Here is an 18,269-nt window from a genome sequence, read left to right as displayed (position 1 = left end):
AGGCTTGGCTAGCAAAGAGGGTCTTGTTATGCAGATGAAACCTCAGACAGAATAGATGATAAATGTTTCTTTTCATACTTCTAAAGATAGCAGGCTCTCAGTTAATCTTTCCTAGATCTGGACAAGGGAAGGGCAGGCTGCCTTAATACAGAGTCTCTACAGATATACAGATGCAAATTCCCCACACAAAAGACAGCTTTGCAGGACCACTCCAGAATCAGTCAAAGAAAAATATTTGGGGGTAAAATATTTTTACTTTATTCACTAGCACTTACACTTTTGTGTAATTATCCCTTCCCTTGAGTGTGGACTTTGCCTGGTGACATGCTTCTGACCAAAAGAATATGGCAAAGATGATGGGATGTCACTTCCATGATTGATTAAATCACAAAAGATGGTAATTTCTGTCTTTCTAGCAAACTCTTTCGTTGGCTTTGATGAAGCAAGATGTCACATGCCAGAGAAGCCCACACTGCAAGAGACTGAGGCAGCCTTCAACTAACAGTCAGTGAGGAAACAGGGTTTTCAGTCCAACAGCCCCCGGTGAACAACCATGCAAATGAGCTTGGAATCAAACCCTTCCAGGAGAGAGTGAATGGATCTCTGTAAGAGCAGAGTTTTGTATGTTATTGAATTTAAGTTTGTATTAATCCAAGCTAGATTGTTATCAATTAAGATGTTAATTGTGATCTCCAGAGACACTACCAAAAAAATTCAAAAATATAAAAAGAAACAACATGGTAATTTAAATGGTACTTGTAAAACATCTATATGTAAAACTAAAGAAGGCAGCAATTGAGAGACAGAAGAACAGAAATATATAGATACGTAGAAAACAAATAGTAAAATTGCAGATACAAATCTACCTTCTCAGTAATTACATTTAATAGAAATGGATCAAGCACTCTAATTAAAAAGCAGAGCCAGGCACAGTCGGGTGCACCTGCAGTCCCAGCTACTTGGGAGGCTGAGGCAGGAGGATCACTTGAGCCCAGGGGTTCAGGAATACAGTGTACAGTGATTGTGCCCTGGAATAACCACTGCACTCCAGCATGGGCAACATAGCAAGACCCCATCTCTAAGAATAAAAGCAGAGATTGGCAGAATAGATAGTTTAAATGATCCAACCATATGCTGCCTCTAGGAGATGCATTTGAGATTCAAAAACACAAATAGGCTGAAAGTAAAAAGACTGGAAAACATACATATACTATGCAAATAGTTACCAAAAGGGAGCTGCGAATGGTTATACTATATTACAAAAACTAGACAAGTGGGGGGGGAGAATGGTTACAGGAGACAAAGAAGGACATTTTATAATTTTTAGGTCATCTATCTAGAATATATAACAATTATATAAATATATACACCTAACAACAGAGCCCCAAAATATATGAATAAAAAACTGACAGAATTGGAGAAAAAGCAATGCAAAAGAGACTTAAGAGATATATCAAACAAATCCAATGCAATGCATGTACCTTATTTGAGCTCTGATTCAGAGAAATGAATTGTAAACATATATAAATAAATCAGGGAAATATGAACACTGGATATTTAATGTTATTAAGAAATTATTGGGTGTTTTAGGTATGATAAAGGCATTGTGGATATGTCTAAAAAGAAAACTTCCTTTCTTTTAGAGGTGTACTCAAAGATTTTTAGATAATTTTATATTATGTCTGCAATTTTGTTCAAAAAATCTGAGGGGAGGAGATGGGGTGTGAGGAATAAATATAACATTTATTTATTTATTTATTTATTTAGAGACAGGATCTCCTTCTGTTGCTCAGGCTGGAGTGCAGTGGTGTGATTTTGGTTCACTACAATCTCCACCTCCCAGGCTCAAACCATCCTCCCACCTTAGCCTCTCAGTATCTGGACTACAGGTACCTGCCATCACACCCAGCTAAATTCTGTATTTTTAGTAGAGATGGGGTTTCACCATGTTACCCAGGCTGGTCTCAAACTCCTTGCTCAAGCAATCCACCCACCTCAGCCTCCCAAAGTGCTGGTATTACTGGCATGAGCCACCATGCTCAGCTCTAAAAGGCTTTTTAAAAGGCACAACACAGCTACTCACTCTGAGATGCATGGGACCAGAAAATGTACAATTATCCATCCAAACAACAGATATTTACTGACCATTTACCATGAGCAAGTCGCTGAGATAAACATACCTTCAAGTGGGTACAGATGAAAATAATTATAATCAGAGTAGGAGCCATCACAAAGAGGCCCAAATGCAGGGCAATACAGAGTCAGTGAGGAAGGGGTTATTACTGATGGGGTAAAAGGCAAGGGTGAATCACAGACTATTCAAGCAGGAAGAGTTTTTATTACAACTATTTTACTTACATTTGGTAAATCTAAGCTCCAGAGAGAGGAAATCACTTTCCCCATTTATCACAGCAATATTTTTTTCTGGAGTTAATATTCATTGAAAACACATTATGTCCTATCACCTTGCCAAGAACTTCACACGTTATTTCATTTAATTCTAACAATGTATTCCATTATTATCCCATTTTCCAGAGAAGGAAACAGTGGCTCAGAGGGTGTAAGTGACTCATCCAAGTTAACACAGCCAGGAAGTGGCAGAGCTGTGTCTCAAACCTAAGTAGTTTGTCTCTAAAAACTTTCTTCTTCCCACTATTCTGAGATTTAATCAGAATTCCTCCTACAACTCCATGTTGGGTTATGCTACAGAGAGAGAGAGAGATGTACATAAGATGTACAGAGAGACAAGAGTGGAACTCTACAACAAAAAAAAAAAAAAAAAAGATGTACATAGAGAGAGAAAGCAACAAATATTTTAGGTAGAGGAAACGGATGAGATGAAACTAACGTGAGTACTTTGTCCTGCAGGGCTTTCTAGGACTGGCAAATGAGCACAGAGAGAAAAAGCCTATGACATTAATAATTCTGTCACTAGACAATGATTGCATTCATACAAATGCACGAAATTTGCCTACTGTAGCTATTTTCCAGTCAGGGCCTTCTGCTCCCTTGCTGTGGGTTTTTACATTTGACAGTATGAAGCCCAGTTGTAGCCTTCAGCCCTGCTGAGGGTCTCTGAGCCTCCTCTGGCAGTTTTTCCCACTCCCAGATGAGCTGCAGTGTGGAAGGCTATAGGGGCCATGGCCCTCACATGAAATTCAGCTCTTTTCTCCTCCCAGAGGGGCTCTGTAGCATCATGGAAAACTGGGCTGTCATTCCCAGCTCTGGCACTAACCCACCAAGTGACCTTGAGTGAGGCATTCAACCTCTCTGGGCCTCAGTTTTCCCATATGTCACATAAAAAGGGCTGGGCCACATGAGAGTTAGAAAAGCACATTCTTCTCTGACAAGATGTAATTCCATGAAATCCAAAAGATCTTCTCTTTGTGTTCCATCAATCAGTGAAATCGGAGAAGAAAGACATTTTTAAAAAACTTAACAGCAACAAGAAACTTTCATAAACTAAATATAAAACTTGTTATAAACTGAATGTTTTTGTTACCCCAAAACTCATGTGTTGAAATTCTTCTGATCCCCAATGTGATGGTATTAGGAGGTGATTAGGTGATGAGGATGGAGCCCTTATGAATGGGATTAGTACTGTTGTAAGAAGAGACACAAGAACTCACTGTCTGTCTCCTCTCTGGCCTGTGAGAACACAATGAGAAAATCACCATCGGCAAACCACAAAGCAAGTCTGTACCAGATACCACATCTGCCGGCACCTTGAACTTGGACTTCCCAGTCCCCAGAACTGTGAGAAATAAAGTTCTGTTGGTTAAGCTACCCAAGCTATGTTATTTTTCTTATAGCAGCCCAAACTAAGACCAAAAAATAAATATATGTGTATATGTATATATACACACATATATACATATATATTTGTTTATTTCACTATAGAGTGTTTGAGTGCCACAATATTTTTTCTTACTATCGGACTCAGAATGACAGATTGGGGTTTGTACCTCAGCTTTGCAAAGCCCTAGCTATGTGACCTCATTGATTATAATAACAGTAATAATTAATATTCCTGCACATATATTACATACTCCATCTATGTTACAAACATAACACTCTCCTGTCTCTCTCTGGGGCAAATCACATGAACTAAGGTCATCTATCATGACAAGTGGTAAAACATATAATACAGAAGCTGTAACAGTACAGATTCTTGGCAAACACTTTTTGAAATCATGTCACATTATTTTGAACAATGTGTAAACTTATTCACAGCTATTACTCTATAAACATTCAGGCTTATACAAAGTTTGCAGCCACCTATTGTGGAAAAAAAATCTATTCAGATATACTTGTCTTTATATTCTTGAAAACTAATGTTTTTAAATGTCACTTTATATCTTCTGGGTTGTTCATCCCAACAGCAGTAATCGTGATAAATGTGTTATTTCCATGTTTTCTATTATAATTCCAAAGTAATTTCTCACAAACTCAGGAAGCTCATTATAAGATGCCACAAAAAGCAAACAAGAAAAATATATAAAACATCCATGGGAAGGATATCCTCTATTGAAAAGTTAAAGCCAAAAATCGAGGATTTTAAAATGATGTGTATCACAATTAAATGAATCATTGCTCTTACCAGGCACTCAAGTGTTAATGACAATAATATTTGTCACCATCATGAGTATGTTCTTTTGATTGGGTTTTAATTAAAGCACACCTCATTTTATTGCATTTCACTTTATTGTGCTTTGCAGATACTGCATTTTTACAAACTGAAAGTTTGGGCACCCCCCCCATTAAGCAATTTATTGGCACTGTTTTTCTAACAGCATGCGCTCATTTCATGTCTCTGTGTCGCACTTTGATAGGTCTCACAATATTTTAAGCTTTCATTATTTATTATATCCATCATGGTGATATGTGATCAGTGACCCTGGATGTTACCATTGCAATGGTTTTGGGGTGCCATTAACCACACCCATATAAGACAGTAAACTTAATCAGTAAATGTTGTATGTGTTCTGACTACTCCACCAACCAGCCATTCCTGTCTCCTTCCCTCTTCTTGGGCATCCTATTCCCTGAGAAACAATAATATTAAAAAAGGCTAATTAATAACCCTACAATGGACTTCAAGTGTTCAAGTCAAAGGAAGAGTTACATGTCTCTCACTTTAAGTCAAAAGCTAGATTTGCTTATGCTTAGTGAGGAAGGCATATCAAAAGCCAAGACAGGCAGATATCTAGGCCTCTTACACCAGAGAGCCAAGTTGTGAATGCAAAGGAAAAGTCCTTGAAAGAAATTAAACATACTACTACAGCAAACACATGAATGACAAGAAACAGCCTTATTGCTGATACAGAGAAAGTTTGAGTGGTCTAGACAGATGATTAAAGCAGCCACAACATTTCTTGACACCAAAGCCCAATCCAGATCAAGGCCCTAATGCTCTTCAATTGTATGAAGGCTGAGAAAGGTGAAAAAGCTGCAGAAGAAAAGTTGACAACTAGCAGAGGTTGGTTCACGAGGTTTAAGGAAAGAAGCCATCTCCATAACATAAAAGTGCAAGATGGAGCAGAAAGTGATGTAGAAGCTGCAGCAAGTTATCCAGAAGTTCAGGCTAAGAAAATTTATGAAGGGGTATACTAAACAACAAATTTCCAATGCAGAAAGGAAGACTTCTATGGGAAGAAGATGCCATCTAGGACTTTTGTAACTAGAGAAGTAAAGTCATATAGAACAATGGAACAGAATAGAGAACCCAGATAAAAATCCACACATTTATAACCAATTCATCTTTGACAAAAGGTGCCAAGAACTTACAATGGGGAAAGGACAGTCCCTTCAATAAATGGTGCTAGGAAAACTGGATAACTATATGCATAAAAATTAAAATGAAGAAACTTAGAAAATATCTTGAGACAAAGTCAAAAATGCAACACACCAAAACTTATAATATGCAGCAAAAATGGTACTAAGAAGGAAGAACAAGAAAAGGAAGAACAAACTAAGCCCAAAGTTTTAGAAAGAAACAGTAAATATTATAGCAGAAATAAAACAGAAAATAGAAAAAAAAAAACAGGTTTGTTTCTAAAGATAAACAAAAATTGACAAATCTTTAGAAGGAAAGAAAGAAGGCTCAAATAAATAAAATTAGACATAAAAGAGGAGACATTAAAACAAATGCCACAGAAACAAAAGGAATCATAAGAGAGTACAATGAACAATTACATGCCAACAAACTGGATAATTTAAAAGAAATAGATAAACTCCTAGAAACATACAACCTACCAAGGTTGTATGTTGTATTCATGACTGAGTCATGAATAAATAAAAAGTCTGGATTTAAAATCTTTGTAAATGGAGAGGATTATGACAGATGACAGACAGGAGGCAGGACTAGATTGCAACTCCAAATCAAATAGAGCAATGTGTGGAGGCTCACATTGTGAATTTTTGCTCCAGAATGACTTCAGGAATAAATCAGGAAAACCGAGAGGACCCACAGACTCCCTGAAGGAAGGGGATTGCTCCTGCAGAACCCAGGAGACAACCTAAATACCCTAAGTGCCCAAACTGTGGAAGTGGGAAAGGGAGATTTTCAACCCTCAAACACACACTCCTAATGGGGAAACTGAAGGCCTAGATTAGAGGAGAAGATCTTGACCTTACCTGTGGCTGAGTCAATTTAGAGAGCTGAGTGAAATACAGGGGTAGAGAAAGCAGCAGGAAAAGCCCTGGGAGCTCACTGGGTCTTCTAGCAAGTCATTTTTGTCTGGCCTCACAGGAGTCCTCTGGGCAGGGGGGTGGGGCCAGAGGCACTGGGAAAAGGCCACAGGAGAAGGAAATCTCCAGATGAACTTTGTAGCAATGGTGTGCAGACTCCACAGGCAGGGGAAAAAGGAAAACCATATTTGCTTTCGCAGCTGGAAGATGGGTAGCCTTGGGCAAGTTCTCAACCCTGCTTGCCCACTGCCTAGAAATAGACAGCACAAAAATAGTTCATTAAACCACCAAAGCTAAGAACCCTCACAGAGTGCATTTCACACCCCTGCTACCTCCAATGGAACAGGTGCTGGTATCCACGACTGAGAGATCCACAGACAGTTCAGAGCACAGGACTCTTTGCTAACAATTCCCAATACCAGCCTGGAGCCAGTAGACTTGTTGGGTTTCTGGATTCAGAAGAGAGATAATCACCACAGCCCAGCTCTCAGGAAGCCACATCCATAGCGTGGGTCAAGGAGACTAGCTAAATAATTATAAGTTTGCTTGGCTCAGAGTATACTGAAGTTATACTCCAAACTAAACTATATTACTGGTGCAGTTAATTAGAAATCAAGCGGCAACAGGAGGCCTAAGGTAAAGACCATCTGAGAGCGCAGTAACGCCGAGGAACACCTCAGGGTGGTTGCAGAGCAGAGAATACTGCTCTGGTCCCACGAATACCTTCTTAACATGGAGGCTGTATGAGGGCCTCGTAAAGAGGGCTCATGCAAAGATCTCTGAGAAGGAAGGCGACCTCTGCTCACAAGATCCAGGAGGGTCTTTGTAGGTGGGAGCTGGCAAGAAGGAGAAAAGCCTTGCAGGGCAGAGATCATGGAACACCTCAGGCTCTGCCTAGGTTCTCGGAATATGGAGTGATTTTAATTGCTCTATGTCCTCAATGCTCGGAAGACAAAGGCTCGCTGATGCATTGGGCATGATCAGACCCCCTGTGGCTCCTCATCCGCTATACTTCTGATGCAGCCGCACCCTAACAACAATCAGTGATAATCTCAGAGTACTAGTTTAGCACGTCTTAGAAGGATCTCAAGTACTCTCCCCCACCGCCCCACCCCACCCGTCTTACCTACCCCTTCACCCTCCCATTCCACACCCATAAGTTCAATGAGATTATGCACATAATAAAAGTGTTTGGAGCCCAGAGCTCGGGGCCAATGCAGTTCCGACACTTGCACTGGTCCCCTGGACCCATGCTGTAAATTCTACTCTTGTGTCTCTGTCTTTATTTCCTTTTCTCAATCCCTCGTCACCACCGGGACTAAGGGCACACACATACGGGGTTGGGCTGGTTCCCAACACCTAGGAAAAGAGGTAGATCACTACATCAAGGGAACATCCCGTGGGACAAAAGAATCTGAACAATGGCCTTCAGCCCTAGACCTCCCCTCTGACAGCCTACCCAAACAAGAAGGAACCAGAAAACCAACCCTGCTAATATGACAAAACAAGGTTCTTTAACACCCCCCAAAAAAATACACTAGCTCAACAGCAATGGACCTAAACCGAGAAGAAGTCCCTGATTTACCTGAAAAAGAATTCAGGAAGTTAGTTACTAACTAATCAGGGAGATACCAGAGAAAAGTGAAGCCCAATGTAAGGAAATCCAAAAAATGATATGAGGAGTGAAGGGAAAAATATTCAAGGAAACAGATGGCATAAATAAAAAGCAATCAAAACTTCAGGAAACAATGGATATACTTCTGGAAATGCAAAATGCTCTGGAAAATCTCAGCAATAGAATTGAACAAGTAGAAGAAATAAAATCAGTGATCAAAGGTAGGGCCTTTGAATTAACTCAATCCAACAAAGACAGGCTCACACCTGTAATCCCAGCACTTTGGGAGACCAAGACAGGCAGATCACCTGAGGGCAGCAGTTTAAGACCAGCCTAGACAGCAAGGCAAAACCCCATCTCTACTAAAAATACAAAAATTAGCCAGACGTGGCAGTGCATGCCTGTAATCCCAGCTACTCAGGAGGCTGAGGCAGGATAATTACTTGAACCTGGGAGGCAGAGGTTGCAGTGGGTCTAGATCATGCCATTGTGCTCCAATCTGGGTGACAGAGTGAGATGCCATCTCAAAAAAAAAAAGAAACTGTGGTATATATTTATGATGGAATTCAACTCAGCTATAAAAAGGAATGAATTAATAGCATTTGCAGTGACCTGGATGAGATTGGAGACTATTATGCTAAGTAACCCAGAAATGGAAAATCAAACATTGTATGTTCTCATCACAATTGGGAGTTAAGCTATGAGGATGCGAAGTCATGAGAATGACACAATGGACTTTGTAAACTCAGGGAGAAACACTGTGAAGGGGGTGAGGGATAAAAGACTACAAATAGGATGCAGTGTATACTGCTCGGATGATGGGTGCACCCAAATCTCACAAATCACCACTGAAGAACTTACTCATGTAACCAAACAACACCTGTTCCCCAGTAACCTGCGGAAATTAAAAAAAAAAATTATCTTTGTAAACAACATCAGTATAATAAATTTATAATTTCTAATAAAAAAAAAAGTCTGAACAAACCTACTACTAATAAAGGAATTGAATCTGAAAAAAAAAAAAAATCCAAACAAAGAAAAGCCCAGGACCAGGACCAAATTACTTCCCTGGTGAATTCTACCAAACATTTAAGGAAGGATTGATACAAATACTTCTCAAATTCTTCCAAAAAATTGAAGAGGAGGGAATACTTACAACCTCATGGAATGAGAAGAGGATCACTCTGTCATTATAGCTAGACAAAGAAACCACAAGAAAAGAAACTACAGGTCAATATCCCTGATGAATATAGGGGTAAAAATCCTTAACCAAAGGATGCTAGACCAAATTCAACAGCACATTAAAAGGATCATACACCATGATCAAGGAGGATTTAACCCTGGGATAAATGATTCAACATATAAAAATCAATGAATATGATACACCACGTTAACAGAATAAAGAACAAAAATCACATGATCATCTCAATAAATGCAGGAAAAGTATCTGACAAAATTCAATATCCTTTTATGATCAAAATTTTCAAGAAACTAGGAATAGAAAAATTGCCTCAATATAACAAAGGCCATACAACAGGCTTAGTGGCTCATGCCTGTAATTCCAACACTTTGGGAGGCCAAGGCGAGTGGATCACCTGAGGTCAGGAGTTCAAGACCAGCCTGGCCAACATGAGGAAACCCCATCACTACTAAAAATACAAAAATTGGCCGAACGCAGTGACAGGCACCTGTAATCCCAGCTACTCGAGAGGCTGAGGCATGAGAATTGCTTGAACCTGGCAGGTAGAGGTTGCAGTGAGCCAAGATTGTGCCACTGCACTGCAGCCTGGGCAACAGAGACCCTATCTCAAAAAAAAATAAAAATAAAGGCCATATATGTAAAACCTACAGCTAACATTATACTCAATTGCAAAAATATAAAGTTTTCCCTGTAATAACAGGAACAAGGCAAGGATGCCTACTCTCACCACTTCTATTCAACATTTGGTTTTCAGTTGCATCAGATATCTTTTTCTACCCCTTCACTTTCAGTCTATATGTGTTTTTATAAGCAAAGTGGGTTTCTTGAATGCAGGATATAGTTGTATCCTGTTTCTTTATTTATTCACCCAATTTATGCTCTTTAATTAGATAATTGAGTTCATTTACATTCAGTGTTATTATTGATATGTAAGGATTTAGTCCTGCCATTCTATTGCTTGTTTTCCGGTTGTTTTGTAACTCCTCTCTTCCTTTCTTACTGTCTTCCTTTTTCGTTCAGTGATTTTCTCTGCTAATATGTTTTAATTCATTGTTTTATATTTTTAGAGAATCTATTATAGATTTTTACATCATGGTTACCATAAGCCTTACAAAAAAATATCTTATAGATATAATCAGGTATTTTAAAGAGATAGCAACTTAGATCACATGAAAGAATAGAGACAAAGAAAAAAAGCAGAAAACTAAAACCTTCTACATCTTAACTTCATTCCTCCACATTTTGATTTTAGTTGTCTCAATTTGCATATTTTTACACTGCCCAACTCTTAGCAGGTTGCTATAGCTATTACTGTTTTTGATAAATATGTCTTTTGAGCTTCACACTAGAGTTATGACTATGAGGTAATATTACAGTATTACAGTACTCAGAGTTTGTTTGTGCAGTTAATTTTACCAGTGGGTTTTATACTTTCAATTTTTTTTGGCACATAAGTGTTCTTTTCTTTCAGATTGAAGAACTCTCTTTAGCATTTCTTGTAAGACAGATTTGGTAGTGATAAATTATCTTACCTTTTGTTTGTCTGGGAAAAAACTTTATCTCCACTTCAGATTTGAAAGATAATTCTGCTAGATATAGTATTCTTGAATGGCAGTTTTTTTCTTGTGGCACTTTAAAAATGTCATTTCATTCCCTCCTGGCCTGTATGGTTTCCATTGAAAAGTCTGTTGCCAGATGAATTGGAGCTCCTTCATAATTTACTTGCTTTCCTTCATAAATTATTTTCTCTTGCTGCTTTTAGGATTCTCCCTTTGTCCTTGACCTTTGAGAATTTTATTATTACATGCCTTGAGGTAGTCTCATTTGGGTCAAAGCTGTTAAGTGCTCTCTCACCTTCCTGTGCCTGGTTATTTATATATCTTCACCAAGTTTTGGAAAGTTTTCTGTTGTTATTTCTTTGAATAAGGTTTCTACCCCCTACTCTTGCTCAGCTTCCTTTTGAACATCCATAATTCTTAAATTTGGTCTTTGAAGGTAATATTTTGTATCTTGTAGGCCATCTTGCTTTTCATTCTTTTTGTTTCTCCTCTGTTTATTTTCAAACAGTCATCTTCTAGCTCATTGATTTTTTCCTCCACTTGATTAATTCTGCTGTTGAGACCCTCTAATAAATTTTTCAGTTTAGCACATATATTTTTCAGTTTCATGATTTCTGTTTTATTTTTTTTAATTATTTCAATCTCTGTTAAATTTCTGAATTTTCTTGTGTGTTATCTTGGAGATCCCTTAAAACTACTGTTTTAAATTCTTGCTCAGAGAGTTCACATATCACCATCTCATTAGAGTCAGTTACCAGTTCCTTGCTCTGTCTATTTGGGGAGATCATGATTCCCAGTTTGCTGTTACTTCTTGTGGATATATGTCTATGTATTTGTATTGCATTAATTATTTATTCCAGTTCTCTCTGACTGGCTTGTTTAGGTTTTTATTAGATGTGTTTGCTTAGAGGTTCTTTACTATTTGGTCACTATCTCCCTTTTGGCTTTATCTTAAGCCTAGGTTCTCCTCAGCTCTAGTAAATAATTGAAGTACTGTCCTTCCTGAATGCAGAAGCTCCTAAAGGGGATATTCCAGCATTGTGGGAAGGCTGGCTAGGGGTTTGTGCTCAGGTGACCTGTGGAATGAACCACCTTCAAAGTGGTATGCTACTATGATTTATCATCTCCTTTGGTCAAGTTACAGAGCAGAGGTTCCAGGGCTGGAAATGCTAATCACAACTCCCACTTTGTCTCTGCCTGTCTTCAGGGATATTTCTCTCTTCAGACACTCTTGATGCTACCCATGTCTTAAGGCAAGGACAGATCTCCTGCCAGGGAATCCAAGATCATTGTCCACCTCAGTCTCACTGTTTCCATTGTAGAAACCGTGAGTTGTGGGGGAATATTTCTGCTTGCTTGGTGCTGGGCAGAATGGAGGGAGGAGTATCACAGATGTGGCAGTCCTATTCTCTTACTATCTGCTCAGAATTTTTTTCACTTCTCTGAGGCCCTAGGAGCTATCTCATCTTCCTATTGAGTTCTAGGATATTTTTAATGATAATCTCAGCACCGAATGTTTGTTTTTGGTTTTCTGTGAAGGGGAGTAAAGCCAGCTTGCTTCTGTACCACCATTTTGGAACTGGAAGTCCCCTCGGTGAGCACCTCTATGATGGCTATTTCTGGACATTTATCTTGTTCCTTTGTTTGCAACATATTTCCCTATGCATTCGTTTACCTTGAATATTTATTTATTCATTTATCTTGATTTTCTGTGTTAGTATCTGCTCATTAGGGAAAACAAACAAACACCTCTCTTAGTCTTCATGGACTGGCCTCATATAGAATGCCTTCATCAACGAGCCCAGAAATTCTGGAGCCCCAAAAAAACCTTTATTCCTAGTCCAACCCACTTTCCTTATTTTCAGTGACTTCCAGGTATGTTTCGTCCAGTTGGTGCTCTCAGACAACTGAAAATGAAGCTAATCCATTGGGAAGCTCCCCAAAAATTTAGATTATTAAACATTGTCCAATTCTTTTTCTACCCCAAGGAGTAGCTGGAATTTGAGTGTTGGTTTTTTTAGCTGCTCACTGTGCACCAAGCTGGATGGAGAGCGGTGGTGACTAACTACGTGCTAGGTAAAAATGCTATCTTTTTCTCACTAGCCCCCAGGTGACTAGAATGCTGGTTTCCATTAGTGCTTTAAGACAGGCAAGAGAGAAGCCAGTTCTTTAGGCAGCACCAGAAAAGTTAGAGCATTGGATGTGTGATTTAACTCTTTCCCTCCCCACAAAGAAGCTGGAAGCTACGGTTTTTCATTCATTAATTCTGTGCTGACTGAGGATACGGGGCTATAGAGGCTGTCAGCCTAAAGGTCTGTTTGTCTGTGGGGCACGGTGGCTCACACCTGTAATCTCAGCACTTTGGGAAGCCGAGACGGGCAGATCACCTGAGGTCAGCAGTTTGAAACCAGCCTGGCCAACATGGCGATACCTCATCTCTACTAAAAATACAAAAATTAGCTGGGTATAGTGGTGCATACCTGTAGTCCCAGCTACTCGGGAGGCTGAGGCAGGAGAACTGCCTCAGAAAGTAAGAACCCAGGAAGTGGAGGTTGCAGTGAGCCGATATTGTGCCACTGCACTCCAGTCTGGGCAACAGAGCAAGACTCCTTCTCAAAAAGCAAAATACAAAAAAATAAAGTAAAATAAACCTCTGTCTGTTTCCACTAGCCCTCAGGCAGCTAGATTATGCTGGGTTCTATCAGCACTCCAAACAAAATCCAGTCCTTTGGACAGTGCCTGGAAAAGCTGGAGCATCAGGCATGCAGACCAACACTTGCTGTTCCTTGGGAGAATCTAGGAGCTAGGGTTTTTCATATGCTCACTCTGTGCTGAGCTGAGGTAGGAGCTGTGGCAACTGTCAGCCCAAACCACTATCTTTGCTCTCTTCTTGGAGATTAGAGTATGCCAAGTCCTGTCAGTGTTCCAAGACTGAAAAGACATAAGACAGTCCTCAGGGACTCCTGAAAAAGTTGGGGCATTGAACATGCAATTCAATTCTTTGCCTCTTCAAAGAGAAGCTGGAAGCTGAAGGCATGGTTTTTCTCAATCTTATGGCACTGTGCCAGGGGTAAGATGAAGTGAGAGGGTGTCAAATTTTCCTACTGGCTTCGATGTGTCATATTTTGCACTCATCCAGGGTGAAAGAGCCTCTCAACTAGTTTCTGTATTTCTCACAAAGGGAATTTGTCCATGAATTGTTGTTGAATCAGTGTATTTGTTGGTGGGGGAGGAGAGTCTAGGGCCTCTTAGTCCACTATCCTGTTGCCCCAATACTTTTTAAAAACTTATTTCAATCAGCAGATATTTACTGGACACCCATCCACTCTGCATTTGGCACTAAGTAGGTCCTGGAACACAGGCAGAATGTAAAACAGAAATTTTCCCCGACCTCAGAAAAACGATATTCTAGTAGCATAGGCAGACAAAAGCAAGTAAACAAACAAATGAAATAATTACAAATTGCAGTAAGTTCTACCAAAAAAAATGAGGGGATGACATGCAGAATAACAGTGAAGTTTAAGGAAAGAGGTAACATTTCAGTTGTGATGCAAAGACTAAGGCAAGAAGGCCATTAAAAGATGTGTGGCATTGTATAATTCTGTTTCTCGTAAGCACCCAGAAAAGCAAATATATAGACATAGAAAGTAGATTAGGGGTTGCCTGGAGCTGGGGGTGATAATGGGAGTGACTGTAAATGTGGATGGGTTTCTTTTGGAGATGATGGCATAGGATTGTGACGGTGGTTGTACAATTCTGTAAATACACGAAAAAGATTGAATAGTACATTGAAAACAGTTAAATTTTATGATGTAAAATTATCTCAGTAAAGCATGAGAGATGGGGGAAGAAAGAGAGAATAATGACTGGGAAGCAATCTTTTCTGAAGGCCCCCCAACCAGCTTTCATGAAACTCAATTGCTTCTCCTAGGTTGCTCAATATTCTGATTTCTGAATTAAAGAAACTCTATAGGAGAAGACAAAGGGATTTTTTTTTTACTTATCTTTTGCATTACTCTGACTCAAAATAGAGAACATATATTAATTACTAAGAGTGCTACTTCACATGATCCTATTTGCATTATAAGTATACTGTTCCTGAATTCTGGTTCACTTAGAGAGAGAGAGAGAGAGAGAGGTGGGAATATTATCACAGGTGGAGGGAACAGCAGATGGAAACGTTCTCATGTGGGAAGGCACGTGGCATGTGTGAGGAACAGAGAGGACACCCCTGATCTGGACACAGAGACAGGTAGGAAAGTGAAGAGAACTGAGTAGCCAGATCATGTAGGCCTCCTAGGTCATGGTAAAAAGCAAGTTGCTTTTAACTTTATAAAACAGACTCATGCCATTATTTCCTAAAGTTATTAATGTTTTATTAGATTGGTGCAAAAGTGATTGAAAGTAATGGCAAAAACCACAATCACTTTTGCACCAACCTTAATAATAAAGAAACCAAGGGCAAAGTGTAGAGAAATGATGTCAACCTGCTGTTTTATAACGTACTGCCCCATATTTTCTCCCATTTGCTCTGCCTGACAACCCACCTCAAAGAATCTATTTTGTTAATTTCAGTTACTAGACGAGGAAATTTAAAACGACTTGCCCAACTTGATGCAGCTATTAACGTAAAACCTAGGAATTATTTTTATTTACGAACGAATTATCCTTACCTTTCTAATATCTGGTTTACCAAAATCCAGATTGCCAATCTCCCTATATCAGTTATCTACCACAGCATAACACATTACTCTAAAATGTAGTAACTTAAGCCTTCATATTGCTCGGGAGTCTATGGGTCATCTGATGATTGTGTTGATCTGGACCAGACTCAGCTGATCTTCACTGGGCTTGCTCATGTGTTTGCAGTCACCTGGCTGGTCAGCCGAGATCCTGTTGGTCTAGGGTGACCTCACTAACATGTTGGTCAATTGGCTGATTGGTCACTGGGACAAAGGAAGTGATTGGGTCACATCCCTTTAATCATGCAACAGGCCAGCTGAGGCTTTTTACACAACAACAGCAAAGTTCCAAGAGAAGAAGCAAAAGGACGCAATGCTTAAAGATCTAGGCTTAGAAGGCCAGGTTCTGTGGCTCGCACCTGTAATCCCAGCACTTTGGGAGTCTGAGGCTAGCAGATTGCTAGAGCTCAGGAGTTTGAGACCAGCCTGGGCAACCCCATCTCTACTACAAGTGTAAAAATCAGCTGAGCGTTGTGGCACACTCCTGTACTCTCAGCTATTCGGGAAGCTGAGGTGGGAGGGGGTGGCAGAGCCAGACCCAATCTCAAAAAAAAAAAAAAAAAAAGACCTAGGTTTAGAACAGACACCTATCTCTTTTGCATTCTATTGGCCAAAGAAAGTAACAAGGTCATCAGAATCCAAAGAAAGTGACAAGGCCATCAGAATCAGGTATCTTTGCAATCTACCAAAATCCCATTTCACAAAAAGCAAGAGGTAAATTGTTCCTAAGGTACTAATGATTAGGAACTATATCTAGAGTCCTGCTGTTCTTTCTGGTCATTTAAACTGGCTTTAAATGGGCAAAAGATTTAAACAAGTATCTTATGAAATTAATTTTCCAAGTGGCCAATTAAGCATATGAAACTATGCTCAATATAACTAGTCATAAGAGAAATGCAAATTAAAACTACGAGATACCATTTTACATACATAAGAATGTCTAAAATTACAAAAACTGGTAATACCAAGTGTTCACTAGTATGTGGAAAAACTAGAACTCTCTTACATTGCTGGTGGGAGTGTAAAATGGTATAGGTACTCTGAAGAACTGTTTTGTCAGTTTCTTCTCAGGTTAAACATACATATACTCATCACCCAACATTTCAATTCCTGAATATTAATCCATGAAAAATGAAAACATATATCCACAAAATGACTCATAAGGGAATATTTACTACAGCCTTCTCATAAGAACATAAAATGGAAATCATCCAAATACTCACCAATAGGAAAATGATAATCAAATTGTTATATATTCATAATATCGAATACTACTTAGCCATATAAAGGAACCAACTGCTGACAGTAGTGGCTGCTGCCAACATGCTGGCTGCAGCAGGGAAGTGGGGCTGGAGCTGCACACTCCATGGAGCCTCTGGGAGCCCTGAGCCTTCTGAGTTGAGATGGGAGCTCTCCGTGCAGCTGCAGCCACCCAAACCACAGCTGCAGACCCAGGCCTCCTGCTCTACAAAGCAGGCAGGAGCCCCACCCCCCTGGGGCTACAGCTGCCCAAACTGCAGCTGGGGATCTGAGCCTCTGTGCTCTTGGGGAAAGCCAGGAACAGGCAGGATCTGCCCTCGTGGGTGCAGCTGCAGCTGCCATACCCGCAGCTGCAAACCTGGGCTTCCCACTCCAGGAAGTAGTCAGTAGGTGGGGCAAAGGGGGATGCCTGCCCCTTTTGAGTTAGCAGGGCAGGAGCTCCCAGGAGCAGCTCTGGCCTCCCTCCCAGGTGCAGGACCCGGGCATCTCTGCAGCCTGCACCCTCAGAGGCCCCAGGAAGCCCACACCACCTCCCGCCCACACCACCTCCCACCCCCACCACCACTCCCACTCCCCATACCTGCAGGCTCAGAGGTGTCTGCTCCCACTGCCTGGCTTCTCTTTGCTCGATGCCTGCTCTGATCTCAGAGCGGAAGTTGAGGCCAAGCCCCAGGGCCATGCATGACAGCAGGAGACAGATTGATTGCTTGGCAGAAGGGTGCAGGGGCCCCAGTAAGACCCCTTCTTCAGGTCAGGGAGGCCTGAAGGCTGGAGACTGGGCTGCCAGTCCTACAGAGTGGAGTGGGAACTCATAATGCCTCTTCCAGCCTGCCCATGCCGCTTATGAACAAATCAGCACATACTTCCTCCCTTCCAAGGTCCATAAAAGTCCTAAGCGCTCAGCTAGAGTAGGCCAGAGGACAGCCAGAGGAGAGAGAAGGCAGAGAGATGAGGAGGAAACAATCAGCTGCAGAGCAGAGTACTCTTTCTGCTCATAGCTGGAGATAATGGGAGATGACTGGATGACCAGTTGCAGAGAGTAGTAGTACTTTCTCCACTGAGAGCTGCAGAGACAACCTGCCAGCAGAGAGGAGCCACCTTCTTGGATGAGAGCTTCAAAGACATCTGAATGACTTGCCTGCGGAGAGGAGCCACCCTCTCCAGGGCGTCCTCTCTGCTGAGAACTGAACACTCGATGAGAC

At 40.5% G+C, this 18,269-nt stretch overlaps 1 long non-coding RNA gene across 1 annotated transcript in view; it reads right to left on the bottom strand.

Moving 5' to 3' along the window:
* Window positions 1–17,806, bottom strand: part of LOC119472998 — a 431,266-nt gene extending 413,460 nt beyond the window's left edge. The window contains exon 1 of the long non-coding RNA XR_005202163.1: window positions 17,648–17,806. This is a non-coding gene — a long non-coding RNA (uncharacterized LOC119472998). The remainder of the gene's footprint in view (window positions 1–17,647) is intronic.
* Window positions 17,807–18,269: the final 463 nt, after the last annotated feature.

The sequence above is a fragment of the Cebus imitator genome, unplaced genomic scaffold, assembly GCF_001604975.1.
Source record: "Cebus imitator isolate Cc_AM_T3 unplaced genomic scaffold, Cebus_imitator-1.0 Scaffold126, whole genome shotgun sequence".
In the NCBI taxonomy this organism is placed as follows: domain Eukaryota; kingdom Metazoa; phylum Chordata; class Mammalia; order Primates; family Cebidae; genus Cebus; species Cebus imitator.
This window is presented reverse-complemented; position numbering and strand designations above follow the sequence as displayed.